Source organism: Diceros bicornis, chromosome 12 (genome assembly GCF_020826845.1).
Source record: "Diceros bicornis minor isolate mBicDic1 chromosome 12, mDicBic1.mat.cur, whole genome shotgun sequence".
Classification (NCBI taxonomy): domain Eukaryota; kingdom Metazoa; phylum Chordata; class Mammalia; order Perissodactyla; family Rhinocerotidae; genus Diceros; species Diceros bicornis.
Window position 1 is genome coordinate 49,422,914 of NC_080751.1, and position 16,455 is coordinate 49,439,368.

The following is a 16,455-nucleotide window of genomic DNA, read 5'->3' on the forward strand; positions in this document are numbered from 1 at the left end:
GAAAAAAAAAAATTGGTGTAAACTTCCTAAGATTGTCATCCAAATTATCCTAAAAAGAGCCTTTCTAAATCAGGCAAGCAATGCTATCATTAAATAAAATTTTAAAAACATGTTTGTACTAATACATTGGTTGTGGCCAAATTTATAACCCACCAAAATTCTGCTTTTGTGAGTTTCATGTATGTTATATATAACAAGTAAACCATAGGAAATTGCTATTATTTGACAATTATAGACCTAAAAAATAAAAATACATTGCTAGCTCTACTATACAACATAATAATCTATTTCTTTTTCTAAGAATAAAAGTCTACTATTAAATATCTATAGTGATGGCTAGTTATCCTTGCTTTTATGATATGTTTTGGGTCCTTGGTATGATTTATAGGTTACTAGGACCTGGAAAAGAAATATGATTTCTGACTCTAATATTGTATATGAGAAAATATTATCCACATCATTATTGATTTCTAGGAACACATTCCAGCAAAATGGTCATTTCTAGACATTATAAAAAAGGAAATGATCAAAATTGGGCCATTTTCTTCCTTTGGTAAAATTGTACAAAATTTAAGAATTACAGGACAAAGGATATTTGGAGTCCTTTATAAAATGTGGCTAAGTAGGAACTTTATAAATATTTACTGATATTACTGGTACATTTCATCTACCAGTTTTTTTCATTGCACAGGACAAAATAATTGATGGGACTAAACTATTTATCTTGACTGGGTATTCTGTATTTCTTTTACAAGAATTCTGAGGTAGGAAAAAATGCTTCTGGCCTAACCTGCTCAAATTGATAGAAAAGCATATTTAGCTGCTGTCTTTACAGTATTCTTTGATAAATGTGAATGATTTTTTTAAAAAAAAATCTATTCTTTACTTGCACATTGCAGTTACCACGATAAAGAGCTAGCTCCTTGGGTTTCAGTTAAAAGAGGGAATGAAAGGAATGGATGCTAGAAAGAGGACCACAAAGCAATATCACTTGGGTTCTCAAAGCTTCACCATCCTAGTGTGATAAGAGTTCTTGATTTCACCATAAGAGCTCATTGGGGCAGACATGACCAACTTCCTGTAGAGATGAATCAGAAATATATCCCCTCGACCAGGCTCATGCCAGTGTCTTACTCATGCTATTCTTGAGACCAGAGCCTCATTATCACTTCTTGCTGAAATCAGAGTACCCTACACTTACCAGAGTGACCAATTCACCTGATCCAGGTGTCTTCTGCTGTCTTTCTTGGTGGCCCAGCTTCCATTGTAAGTCCCTGCCAATTGGCCCAAGCCACAGTAGATCCTCAAGTTGATGAAAATGTCACAACTTGTCAGTGTTCTGGTTAGTCAGGGAGTGTCTACTTCAAATTTACCCTGGAATCCAATTATTATACCAGAGTCCCATAATATATGGGAGGTAGAACTTAAAATCAGAGAGCAAGTTGAAAATCACACATGGTCAATGTACAAACCTTTAACTATTAGTTCTCTCTCCACATGCTGAGGTGCTCACATTACGGGAGGCATGTGTGAACCAAATCTGAAAGGGAAAACAAAAGACGAAGTCCCCTTATCTCACTCCGGGGTACATGCCCTTTGAAATTCAGTGATAGTGAATCTAGAAATGTCCATAAAAATTAAATTGTAACTTTGACTTTCTAGTTTCTGTCATGTACATGTTGAATGTGCAAGTTAAATTTCTATATTAAGCAAGTCCCATGTCCTCACACGGACACATCCCTGGGTCACAATTTAGCTGCCAGTTTGCTAGGTTGGATTAGGTTTCAGTGCATGTTGCTTCACAGATTACGAGCCATCCAGTGTCCTCAGCCTCTGGTCCTCGATGCGAGAGTCAACCCTGATTGAGGCTCCTGTTTCTTTCATGACAGATTCCTCTCAGGAGTATTTTTCTTCAAGATGGTCTGTTAAGAGGCACTCCAGTCCACAAGACTAGTTTTAACAAATTCGATTCTCAAAAGAAAAGTCCCAGACCATTTCCTCATGTAAATTTGTGGGTAGAAATAGAAGAGATACAATCGCTATGCTTAAATCCATTTAGGATCATCTAAGTACCACATAGAAAAGAATATGACTCTACGTCTAGGTCCTTTTACTCTCTATGTAGAGAGCACCTGTTACACAGTAGGTGTTCAATAAATGTCGTTCTATTATTTTCTTCCTCTAGGTGTTGCCATGAAAATCTGTACAGGAGCAGGTCTGACGCCTAGAGGAGGGAGCTGCATTAGTGTTAAGCACCACTATTTCTTCTTTGACAGTCTCCTTTCCTAAACAAAAATCTACAAGAAATGATTGGAATCACTCCTAAATAGCCTCCTGCCTACTCTATCCCTAACCCCCCAAAAAACAAAATGAAATGAAAAACAAATCCCCCTATAGTTATTCTCTTTAATTTAAAAGTACTCTCTATTAAACTGTTTCAGCTCTTTTGAGGTTTCATTTTAAGTAGTAATAATCTCAAACTAACGTTAGAGAAATGAGAAGATGTTTGAGTTAGTAGAAGCAGTTAGATTGTCTTCTGACAGTGGCCATTATTACATTCTTTTTTTAGTAATTGAGACCTGATAATTCAACTGTCTTTGGATTGCCCATGATAATGACAATCTGAAAGCCAGTTCCCACATGTACCAGGTCATTTTCCCAGTCTTGTGGAATTCTTTAAAGAAAATGAAAAAGATACCCGGAACTTAGTGCTACAATTGTATAATCTTCAGCTATTTAGGACTTTAGTTGTTCACAAGGTATTAGAATTAATTCTTTTGAAATGCATCTTATGAATATTTCTACATGATTTATTCATCAGCAGATTATTCATTAACAGAGTCCATCATCATGATCCAAGTAGCTTCCAGGAAAGCAAGGAGCTGGAAGGTCATATCACTGCTAAACTAAAACTGTTCAATAAGTCCGTCTCAAATAAAAAAATCTCAAAGAATATTCAAAAGAATCAAAACATAAAGTAATAGAATTTTGGAGCTGCCAGGAGCCTTATATTTCTCTTAGAGGAAAAATGTGAAAGCACTTAGCAAACTGTAAAGTGCCATAGAAATCTATAAAATGTGTATTGTTCTCATCTATGTAAAGCCCCTCATTTTACAAGAAAAAGAACAGAGAGATTGAGAGATTTAAAAGATTTTTCAAAAGTCTTTGCAATGCTTTCCAAAAATCATTAGGACTACCAACACCCACCCCCAGGCAAATTCCCACTAACTTTAATCCACAATTACTGCTCAAGCTTCAGCATTTTTTCTAGCCATTCTCATTTCACTCAACAGCTGCATTTATCAGTAAACTAGTCCAGAGAATATAAAAACATGCATGTAATATGCATTTTCCAAATTCCCCACTTTGCATTATTCTCTCAAAAAGGAAATGAAAAAGAATACTCAAATCCTACTCTATTTTTCTTAATCTAGATGACCAAATTCTTTTAGGTCCTAATATATTATTTTCTGTTATAACTGACAGCATTTAGCTATTTGAACATACAGAGCCAAGATTAATCCTCACCCTGAAAGCTAGTAAGAGAAACTGGTCAAAGACAAAAAAGAAGCGAATTTTACCTTAAGAGCCCCACAAAAGACGATGTTTTAATAGTGATTGAAATTGTTACAGTACTCCCTGGAACAATAGTTTTCAAATGTATTTTATTCATACATTTCTTTCTGCAAAAGAAAGCTTTCCATAAAGCCAAGGAAAATGAATGAACAAGGAGCTTCTCTGATTGAAATATAAAGTCCAGACAAAGCCCTTACCAGGTGGGGTCCCTGACATGGGCTCGACTGAGTTCAGTTTGAAAATCATCCTGGAGGATAAAGCCCAAACTCCCTAAACCAGCATTTTTGGCCCAGTTTAATCTAACTTCAACCTTTATTTTCAACCCTGAAATTTAACAAGCTTTAATTCTTTAATAAAAAGAGTGTTCTGTAATTAGGATATGACAGCAAGTTTTTTCAGTCTCTCTGCAGGCAAATTAGCATATTAGGAATATACAAATGCACTTGGGTGGCAACGAGGAGTGGTAGAAAGAGAATAGCATTAGGGGAAGAGAAGACTTTATTTCTAGTTTATTCCATGTGACCTAGAGTGAGTCTCTAAATTTCTGGACCTCACGTGACTCATTTGCCAAATGTAAGGGTAATATATTTTTATCAGGGAACTAGACAAAATTATTTCTTAGTGTTTCTTCACACTCTAAGATATGTGATTCAATCCAACAAATATTTTTTAAATAATTGTTTCATGCTAAGGCACAAAAGATATAATGATAAACAAGACAGGCAAAGTCCTTACATTCAAAGAGAGTAAACTCTAATGAAAGAGACATAAATGCTATTATTTTGTTCTTTTTCCTAACAACTGATACTCAGTAAATCATTTGTGTTAGGATTGCTCACTCTAGTGACAATCTGAAATCAGACCCCTGCATAGACTAGATCATTTTCCCTACCTTGTGGATGTACTTGGGAGAATCTAAATTTCTGTACAGTATGTTAGTCTTGGTGCTATTTTGGTCTCTGACTCAGAGAACAATGTCTGACTCAAAAGAACCAATATCTGTGGTGTTAGATTTTTTAAGTAGTCACAAAGCCATCGTGGTAGTGGGAACGGATCAATTTAGGGCACCGTAGTTGACTGTCCTACCAGGGAATAAGGAGGTTAAGCAGTCAAAGCAACATATAATCCATGGGCAGCTAATAAACACTAGAAAGCCTATCTGGAGGAAGTGATGTCTAAGTTGAAACCTAAAGTACGAGAAGGAGGTAGCCAAATTGGGGTGGGGGAAAGGAGCAGTTGGGCCAGAAGAGCCCTTCAGACCAAGTATGAGAAATAGTTTCAGCAAAGACCCAAAAATGAGAAAAGAAAGAGTGTGTGGTAAGAGATGAGGTTAAAGAAGAATGCACAGGCTGGATTATTCAGATTTCTGTGTACCTTGTTAAAGATAGTGGAGAAGTAATGTCAAGAATGGAAAGGTTTTAAGCAGGGACAATATTCAATTAGATTTGCACTTTTAAAATACAGTTCCTTATTTAGTGTAGAGTGTAGGAATGAAGAAGGTATTGGAGGCAGTGAAGCTCTAGCTAAGAGGCTATTGCAGTAATACAGGATTATGCAGTGGCTCTGGGGTTAGAGAAAAGAGATACGATTCAATAAGATTCAGCCTTTGATTGGAGGTGGGGGTGGTGAGGGAGGAGTTTAGGATGGCACTGAGGTTTCTATCTTGAGCCACAGGGTGAATGTGGTGCCATTCGCAAAGTTAGAGAACACCAAGGGAATAACACTCTTAAAAATAATAATAACTAACGTTTAGATAGTGTTTACTATGTAAAGCCACACATATTACCTCATTCATCCTCATCAGCTCTGTGAGATAATTGTTATTTTTATCCCCTTTTATAGATGAGGAAACTGAGACACAGAAAGGCTGAGTGACCTGCCCAAGTCCCACACCAGTAAGTGGCCAAGTCTGGATTGGAACAATTTGGGAGTGAAGGGGAGTCGAGAATAATGCCAGTTTTAGTCATTCTGAGTTTGAGTGATCTACGGGACATATCAGTAGCCATTTGAACATGTAGGGTTGAAGCTCTGAAGAGAGATTTGTAGGATTTGGGAGTAACTAAAAACTTGATAATGGACAATACAGCTCCAGGCAACAAGACCAAGAATAGCCCATTTCAGCTGAATAAAAAATTAACAATAAGCATTTTGTAGAGGTTAATGAAAGCAACATAGTCATGAAGTGAAGGAAATAAACCTTGAGTCCGTGCACAAGCAGAAAATAAAAGCAAGGACTTTGAAAATAAGCGCCCAACCCAGCATGGCTCGGGCATAAGACCTGGGACTGTATCCTCACATATCCACAGGAATCAGGTTTAAAGTCCATCCCCTCTGCAAAACTTGGAGAGGCTGAAAAGGCCTAAAAGTCCTCACCAAGCTGGTGAGGAGGAGAAATTGGAAGCTTATATCAAGTTCCAATACATCAGCAGTACAGCATATAAATGATGACTTTAGTCCATTAGGTACTATTTTAATTTACTCACAACTAATACATTCAGTAACTCCCAACTAATTGTTTTTCTGCCTCCCTAAAGTTCTAATTAAAGAAGTTCTGGTATTTTGATAAAGAGACCATTGCAGACAAGATTCTTTTCCCCAGAGTGGAGAAATCCAGATTAGCAGGACCCTTTACAGAATATTGCTTATTGCTTCTACAATGCCAATTTTTATTTATGTATTCTATGCACTAATTAGTACCGTTCTGTGCACTGAATGAGTTTTCAATAATTGCTTGGCAACAGCAGAAGAACAGCAAGTAACTGCTACTATGGGTTTAGCCAGTCAGAATCTAAGCATTTTACAGCCTCGATTTGCAAAGATTGAAACCCTGTCAGCACAAAGAAAGAAAAATGATAAAAAGGTAGTGAGAAGAAAGAGTCAAACTAGTCAACTATAGCTGCCTTCCTTTTTTATATTTTTTTTGTACTTATAAAGTTGATTAGAGTTCTCTACCCTCAGAAAATGTCAGTATAAACTAAGGTTAGATAAGGAATCGAAAAGATGTCGTATGAAGAGAACATAAAAGAGAAAGAAAACCTGGCTTTGCTATCTCTTCCACAACTCTTGCTGGACTTCGTCTCCTTGGACCCCAGCTATCAAATGATTTGATCCCTGACATTTTTGAGCGCAGGCACTGCATGGCTGATGCACGTTTACAGAAACTACTGCCCACACACCAGCAGAGCAGAAGAAGGCAAATAGCGTTCCTTGAGTTCCTCCCCTGTACACTTTCACTTGTAGTATCTCAGGTGATCTTCCCATTAGGCCATTAATCAACACATATTTGCAGAAGGTCATATGGCATACACTTGCTCCGTAATAGAGAGCCTGTGGTAAACAGGAAGACATGCCTCCTTCGATTACCATCCAACTTTTTCCCAGCCACTAAGTGTGAACTACTAAAACTCAAATGTCTGGCTCTTAAATCCCACCTTTTCTACTATACCACATGTCCCCCTCGGCATTTCTACTCACTCTGGGTTACATAGCCACAAAACGTTTATGTCCCTAAGTAGGAGTTAAGAATCAAAGACAGAAATAGGAATAGTGTTTTTAGGATAGTTCTTGTTTATGCTTGAAGGATCTTGTTATGAGAAAGAATTATTAAAATGGACCCCTTGTTGGTTGACATAGTGTAAGGAGCAATGGGTAAGGAATTTTTCAAGATGGCTGTAGAGAATCTATGAGGTAAAACAGAAGGCACACCTCCTCTGGGCTAAGTAGTGGGCCTGGTATTGCTGAACTGCAAAGAGAGATCTGGTATCTGTTTCTCTAAGTCTGCTACCCACTCCATAAGCCCAAAAGACTATCTAATGTTAAATTGGAAAATGACAAAATTCTCCTTACATTCCCCTTTTTTCTTTTGTTCACAAAGTGGTCACGTAAGGAGTAAGTCAGCGATGAGTTGCCACAAAGTGTTGTACCAGGTCAGTTCACCCCTTGATAAAATTACTGTAATATGACACAATCACAGTCCAAGTGACTGAAACTAGAGGATTGCAGAGTATAATTTGCTGAATCACTGCTTCAGAAAATCAGAGCCCTTCTTCATGAGGACAAAAATCACTAGTGGTTCTCCAATTTGACTAAAATGTATATGAGGCTTACCCCTGTGAAAAGCACATTGTGAAATTTCACAGAGGATGAGCCTCCATCTCTAGCCTTGGTTGGGAAGTCAGGATTCTCATCCTGATGCCTGTTCCTTCTTTCAACTCTTTTCAGGCTCATAACCAGCCACGTGTGAAGATTCCCTTTTGTGCTAAATGCCAACACACAATCAACTTAATGCAGCAGATAAGAACCCATTTCCTTACTACTTGCATGTTCTCTTACTTATTATATAATATTAAAAGTATGTGAAATGTTTGCTAATTTTCCAACCACAATTTTTATCTTTGTTATCAAGTCCTTAAAAAAAGCACCACTGCTGAGAAAGCTATTTCTTATTTTCGAGGCAAATAGGCTTCCCTCAGTGGCAAGATGGCACAACGGATGTTATTCCCTCGTTTATCAGATTAGGCCTTCTCCTTTAGGGAGGAACCATCTACTATAAATATTATTCTCTAACATTTCTCAGCTTGAAATAAATGCCCTCTCAACTATAAGCTAAGGTAGGACTTTGGAGAGGAGTGACGGGGCAGAACAGGGTAGGGCAAAACAGGGATTACTTAAAAGGTATGGGAATAGTTTCCTTGGCCCAAAAATGCTCTATCATGGAATGCAGCAATTTCATTTAAGCATGGTCCCATTTCAGAACGCAGACCAGGTGACAGGCTTGGGCAACAAGGAGGCTGTATGACAGCTTCATGTCACAAAAGGGAGATGGGCCTTCTCCAAGGTGCTGAATTCAAGCAGTGGAAGAAAAATCTTGCCCCACAATTCTTGTGACTGATACTATATTCTTATGTTGATTGACATGCCAGAAAAAGAGTTTTCTGCTGCTGGGTTGGTGTTTGGACTGAACACAAAGCAAGCCAGAGAAATTCCTAAAGAACTCTGCCACCGGAAGAACTTCCCCCAAGCAATCGGCCCCAGCTTCCTTTATCTCTTCCTGGATTCAGGAAAAGTAGCAAGAGATGATTTAGCCACAGACCACCATGCAAAGATCTTATTGTTCTTCGTTGGTTCAGATCCACTTGCAAAGGATCTATTGACATGTCCTTAAGGACAATCTGTACTAGGGCCATAATTTATAGCCTCTCTCAGTTATAAACTAAAATACCTTCAGTAAACTGTCTACCTCACAAATAACTGAGTTAAAAATTGCATCAGAATGCCTTGCAAGTTACTTTAATGCAAGAGCCATTAAATGAAATAAAGATTCATGCCTCAATTATCCTTTAATAAAGCTTCATTATTTCTTCATATTTATGGGGACCACAGTTACAGTGAGGGCTGACAGCTCTGGAGTTTTAACAAACTACTGCTCAATTCCTGAGGAAAATGAGGACCTCAGAGTCCTTTCCCCAGTCTCAGAGTGAATTATGAATCTGCTGACCTACACTAGTACAGCCTTCAACTTAAAAAAAAAATTAAAAGGCAGGAGAACTTGGGAATAAATCAGCCATCCCCTGAGGACACAGGACAGAGATGAAAACTCGCTGACTTCTTTGAGCTCTCCCAGTGTGACAACTAGGACAAGGAAACTAAAAAGAACAAAGGCTATATGACGTAATAAAAAATGTCTGCTCTGAATTTTAGGCTGTCACACCACAAAGCAAAACTGAGATTTGAGAGTGATCTGATGTTATTTTTGTCATCCCAAAGGTTCTGAGTTGCCAGGCAAGCCCTGTAGAGCAATTGTTTTTAACCAGTGGTGTGTATCAGAGTCTTTTGGATCTTTTTTAAAAAGCTATTTCCTGCCCCTGTATCGCTGAAGGGTTAGTGGGTCTGCAGTGGAACCAGGGTAATTTTTCAGAGTTCCTTACAGGATTTAGAGGCACTCCATTGATTAAGAACTACTGTTACAAAGGCTGATTAATTTCCAGGAGGACAGTGCTTCTTAAACTTTAATGTGCTTGTGAATTATCCCACCACCACTCCCCAACCCCAGGATCTTATTAAAATGCAGATTCTGACTCAGTGGGTCTGGGATGGGGCTGAGTGTCTACATTTCCAACAAGCTCCCCAGTGATGTCCATGCTGCCGTTGTGGGGATTCCACTCTATGTAGCAAGTCAGTAAGCTCTATATCCCAACTTCAGAAGGCTGCCTTAAGGTGCATGGGCACAGGGCAGAGGCGGGGAGCCTAGTGCTGGTTCATGTGTGGTTTGTGGATCAGTCACCACAAAATCACATGAGGTACTTAATAAAATTAAGACTCCAGGGCCTTAACCCAAACACACCCAATCAGAGCCAGGTAATCAAGCGCCCTGGATAATCCTTTTATAAACACTAAAGTTTGAGAACCCCTAGAAGTTAGAGAATCATCAGCAATGGATAATTAAAAGTATTATGAGTCCCTTAATCATTCAATGATGAGTTATATCTTCAAACTCATTATTAATTTAACACATTTTGAGCCTTCTCTAGTTTCTAGTTAAAATTGTGAGATGTAAGAGTTTGAAAACAATATAGTCAACTTGATAAATAACTTTAAAAAATATATACAAAAGAACAAAGAAAACCTCAAATATCATTAAGCTCGCTTGTCTCTACATTGACTGTGCTCTCACCTACGAGACAGTCTCCAGAACTATTATACTGTGGGGTCACTTATCAACTACTTGTCTATTTTCCCCATTGCTTTTCCTTTAGCAATACCTGCTCACACATACCTTCTTTGTCTTACCTGCATACTCCATGCATTCTCTCTCTCTGCCAGAGAAAAATCACTTTTAATTTCACCCAATAAATATCACTTTGTGGCTGATACTCTGAACTCCAAATCCCTGAATGTTATTTCTGACATTGGAATATGAATTCACAAAATAGAAGAACCAAAATGCTTTTCTTCTCCAAAGTACTGATTATAAGTAAATGCCATTTTCCTGCAAATGGAAAAACAGAGAAAATCTACATCTACAAAAAATTGAGTAGATATAGAATTTTAAATTAAGGCTGTACCCAGGCATTACAAAATGAGGACCTGGAAATTATGTGTTTAACTAGATAATTCAGGCCTTAAAATATTTTCTTCCCCCATATACAAGCTGAAATTTTTAGAATCATATTCACACAAAGTTTTACTCTTTTAAGTGTACTAAATTAAATATATAATTACATATTATACATTGTGCAAAATGTTCTATACGTCTGTAGAGTACTTTTCATGTAATTGACTACTACAGATTTGACAAATATCTCTTAGCAGATCATTCCTCACAATTTAATTTGGAAAATGTTTGGTGGAACTATATCATGTTCACCCATTCATTCTCACTTCCTTTTCACAGCCACATTTCCTGTTCATATCTTTTGTTGATAACAACAGCAGAGGTAGCTGTGATGAATGAGCAAGAGTCAGAAAGGAGTGGACCTACTCTACCAGGAAGAGTGGCATGATTATTTTTTGAGTTTTCTATAGCTTCTCTAACAAGTTACCATAAACTTGGTAGCTTAAAACAACACAAATTTATTATCTACATTTCTGGAGGTAGGGAGTCCAAAATGGATCTTACAAGCTAAAATCAAAGTGTTGGCAGAGCTGCATTTCTTCTAGAACAAATTAAATAAATAAAATCCACCCTGTAAATCTTAGTCTTAGAACGGGGACCCTCTAAATGTGGAGGAAGGTCTGGATGGTGTAGTCCCAACTCAAGCATTCATGGTTTCTTTGGGAAATATTTTATGAGGAACTGTTACCAGCACAACACAATTCTTAGAAAGTGCTGCTCATCCTTTAATATTCTGACTCAATCATGAAATCTTCCCCCTTAAGATCTTTTAGCACAGCTAGGTCAAACTTAGAACATTAAAGTTGATTTTATTAAATGTTTAGGGGTCAAAAATGATTAAAAACAAAGAACGTCTAAATGTCTATATAATCTGGCTTAGATGATCTGGTTTGATCTCTAAAGTCCATATCAAATGTTTTATCTTTGCCCCTCCTAGATCCTGGTGAACGTGCAGTAGACAGAATCATCATGGCTATCACTCAAGGGATATATCTGGACTATATCTGGGCCTATAGTCTTCTCAAAGTACAGACCCCAACAATGAGGCTGCTGCAACCAACCTACCTGTCAAAGATCCTCCTTCAAGTTCCCTGCCTAAAGCCATGCCTTCACAAGACACCTAGAACTATCACCTCAGCTTCCCTACCTTCTGGCTACAGTGGCCCCTCCATCACTACCATGCACACACTCATACAGGAGCCTCTCACCTCCATCAAGATTTTAGTCTCATAAACTGACACCAAGGTCAAAAACTTAGTCTTAATCAGGTTTGGCCAGGAGAGGAGAATCAAGATTTCAACACAAAATAAATTATAGGAGTTTAGAGCAGCTTCTACAGAGAAGGAGAACATTCAGTTTTGTTCTTCAGATTTGTTCTTCTCTTTCCTTATGTTTACTTAAAGAAGGTGCAAAATTTCCCCAAAATCTGAAGTGCTATAATGAAACTCCTGTCTTTCTCTCCAACCACTTATGCAATCAGTGGAGCTGGAGGAGCAATTGAAACTTGTGAGGGCCTGACATTCAAAAGCACAAATTTCTAGGGCAGTGGATCTCTACCTTGGCTGTACAATGGAATCACCTAGGGACCTTAAAAAAAATCTCCTACTCTCTGAGGTTCTGATATAATCAGTCTGGTTGCTTCCCAAATCATTCTAATCTTCAGCCAAGGCTGAGAGCTGCTAAGCTAGAAGAGGATTCCTCTAACTTTGCATATTGCCTTTTGGACTGAATAATCATTTGTTGTGGAGGGTCGTTCCTATGTATTGTAGGGTATGTAGTAGCATCCCTTCTCTCTACTCAGTGGATACCAGTAGTATCATCCTACTCCAAGTCTTGACAATCAAAAATGTCTCCAGAGTTTACCAAATGTTCCCTGAGAGGTAAAATTGCCTCTAGTTGAGAACTACTGTCCTGAAGTGAAGAAGACTACTGCCCAATGTGGTTCAAACTCTTCAGTCTTGATTCTTATGAGTTAAGGTGCAGGCAGTAAGCATCTGTTAAGGAGTAAGAGCACTGCCCTGATGTCAAAATGTCCAGGTTTGAATCTAGGTTCTACAACCAACCAGTTGTGTGACCTGGGGCATGTTGCTTTAGTTCTCTGTGCTAGCTGTGAATTTGTGCTATTAAGTGCATATATCTTATAAGATTACTGTGTTATGAGCTAATACCAGTAAAACCTTTAAAGAATACCTGCCTATCATATAGTAAGTGCTCACTGAATGTGAGCTTCTATTGTTGCTGTTAATTGTCTCTATCCTGTTCCACATCCATGAAGAAAATAGACAATGCTGAGACTCTCACTCTAGGTTCTGCCAGTGATTTGGACAGTGCAAGACAAGTCAGAGTCCTGGTAGGTGACTTAGTATCAAGCCAGCTTTGTCTGATAGCCCAGAATGGTGGGAGTTTTTGACCAACTGATTACATAATTGATCAATAAAAAAGACAGATTTGTCCCTATTTGGCTATCGGTTCCTTGAATCTAGAGGAGAAGCAATGACTCTCCTACCCTACTTACTACACATGCATACACAAACACACAGACACAATGCCTCCAACATATCATATTCCTTTCTTTGACTATGACTTATGAACATTGTTAATTCATTCATACATTCAACCAAAATTCATTGAACACATTCTAACTGTCAAGGAGGTGGCACATATGCAGTTCCAATCCAATCTAATCTCATTCCCTTTCTTTCCATGGAAATTGGAATTTAGAATTTAACAAAACAACTGAGATTCACTTAGGCACAGCAGTAAATATCTACTGAATCATATATGATAATTATTATTATTGATCATATGCATATAAACTTCCATTTTCCCAAATACTTTTGAGTTTTAAAATCTAAAATATGCTTATGTTCACATTATAAACAATGAATAACTTTAATACATAGTTATTTAATTAAAATAAATCCCATCTTTTAAAATCACAGTCCTGATTAAGATTTTAATGAACTGCTGTAAAGGGAGAGCACCTCTTGTGTTTCTTTTCTACACACAACACATACACTTCATTTCTGATCACCAAACCTGTGTGGGGTCTTCCCACACGAAGCAATTCTGATTCTCCAGCCACCAGCTGAGTGTCCTACAATTTAACTCAATTCCAACATTATCTACCTGGAAATAGAGTCAGATCCCACAAGCTAAGGGCTCAATCCCACAAGACCACTCCCTCAGCTTCAGACACCAATCACCACTCCAGATTACCACCTGTGCTTGTGGTTGATGGGCTATAAATTAGGGGTTCCCACCACCCCATTCTTGGATTCGATCATTTGCTAGGATGGCTCACAGAACTCAGGAAAACAATTTACAATTAGATTATCAGTTTATTATAAAAGGGCATGACTCAGGAATAGCCAAATGAAAGAGATTCATAGGGCAAGGTATGGAGGAAGGTGCGTGGAGATTCCATGTTTTCTCTAGGCATGTTATCCTCCCAGCACCAACACATGTTCACCAACCCAGAAGCTATTCAAACCTTCTCCATTTGGGTTATTACAGAGGCTTCATGACACAGGCATGATTGATTAAGTCAGTAGCTATTGGTGACTGATTCAACCTCAACAACTGTCACAATAATTACACATGGGAAACAATAATCAGAGGAAAAATAAAACACTGAACAACAGTTGCATATCAGCAGTAAGGATGAAGACCATAGTTAAAAAAAATTCTAAGATCCTCGTATTATTCTGAAGGAACATAAAAATACTGGTTAACTTTAGACTTTTATAAATATGCATGCTAAAACAGAGTAATCACTTAAAGAATAGTAGGGAGCATATCCTTCCAAACAAATAGAGGGAGAAAACCAGTGGGAAAACAACAAGACTCAATCAATGAAACAAGGATGAGAAAGAAAAGGTAAAAAAAGAAATTGAATGTATCATACATAAAGAAGAACTCAATTAAATAAAAAAGGACTCATAATCAAAAATATATTTTTAAACTAAAATCAAAGAAGATTTTTAGAAAGGATATTTCTTCAGGGAAAAAATTAAAAGAAAAAAATACACAGAAAAAATACTTAATTATAGAAATTCATAATCATACATTACTGGGTTTATATACAAAAAGCATGTTAAAGTTTAGAAATTATTGAAACCAAAAGAGACGCACTTCTCTTAGAATTTCTGAATGTTCGCAGAGAGATTTTTTTTTGCCTGAATTAATATGGAAGATTGCTTTAGATTTTTACTTCACCTTGAATGTACAGAATTCAATCCCCTGTTCAAAAGCTTGACATCTGGCCACAGAAATGGCCCAAAGATTATAGTTTCTATAAACAATGTAATTCTGAACAAAAATCTTACCCACCCTGGGATCAAAATAACATAGGTCTCTGATTCTGTTTTAATCCAAATAGCTCTTAAGGCTGACAGTGCATAATTTGATCTAAAGAACATTTTTCAGCCTCCAGTACAACCAATCAGACACTTGAACAAGTATTTCAGAAACAAAAAGAATCTCTACTCTGGCACTTGTTTCCAGAGGCTGGCCCTTCTGTTTCTCTGTGGACCAGTAAGATGATGAAAGCTTTAAACCTGGCTATTTCTGTACACTCTGGGTTAAAAACAGAGATTATCTTTTCCAAATTAGAAGGAAGGAGACTTACTATTGCTTCTTAAAGAAAGAAAGAAATTCCCCTCCCAGCCTGCCTTAGTAACTGCGGTGCTATTTGAAATTTGCAAATAACAATGCATGCCACACCTATGATTCTCAAACTTGTGTGTGCCTAAAAATTATACATGATGTCTGTTCATCATCCACCGTTCTGGTCTCCACCTCCAGAAACTATGATGAGGGGAAAGGGGGCAGAGAAGGGGACGAGTAAAGCCATGAATTTGCACATTTGAAGACACCCTCGGTGATTTGATGCCAATCATCTAAAGTGCTGATCAGCAGCGTCAGTATCACTTGGAGCTTGTTAGAAATGTAGAATCTCAGTCTCCACTCCAGACTTTCTGAGTCAGAGTCTAGATTTTATCAGAATTCTCAGGTGATTCTTATGCATATTGAAGATTGAGAAGCAATACATAAGCTCAGGGAGTTCCTGCTGTAATTTACCAGAAAGAATTTCTAAGGTCTGATGATTTTTACAAGTTAATTTCTTGGTAGAATAAATATTCTTAAACTGAAAAATTATACATTTTAAAACAGAATATAAGTCATGTTGTTTAACTATAAATGACACAGGAACAACACCCTGACTGTAGTTAAATTGTGAGTTAGGGGCTTGTAACAGTAATAGGCTTGGCTGTAAGTAACCGAGAGTTGGAAAACAGAAGATTAAACAAGACAGAAGTTTATTTCTCTTTCAAGTAAAAGCTGTCCACATATGGGTAGACCAAAGTTGGTATTTTGGCTTCACTCTGCCGTCAAGGACTCTGGCTCTTATCTTTCTGCTTCATCTGGATGTTTCCTCTATCTCCAGCGGTCAGGTCCAAGTTCCAGCCAGTAGGCAGACGAAAGGGAGCAAAGACAAAGGGGCATCCCCTTCCTTTTAAAGTGTGTTTTTGGAAAACTCATGCAACACTTTTTTTCACATCTCAGTGGCCAGATCTTAGACATTTGCCTACAATCTATCTACAAGGAATGATAGGAAAAGTAAGCTTCTGGCTGGACACACTGCCACTCCCAACATATCAGAGTTCTATTAATTAGGGAGGAAAGAGACAATGGATATTGGGGTGGGCAACTCGCAGTCTCTGCCACAGACCTGCTTGAGAGTCCAAGCATGTCCAGACACA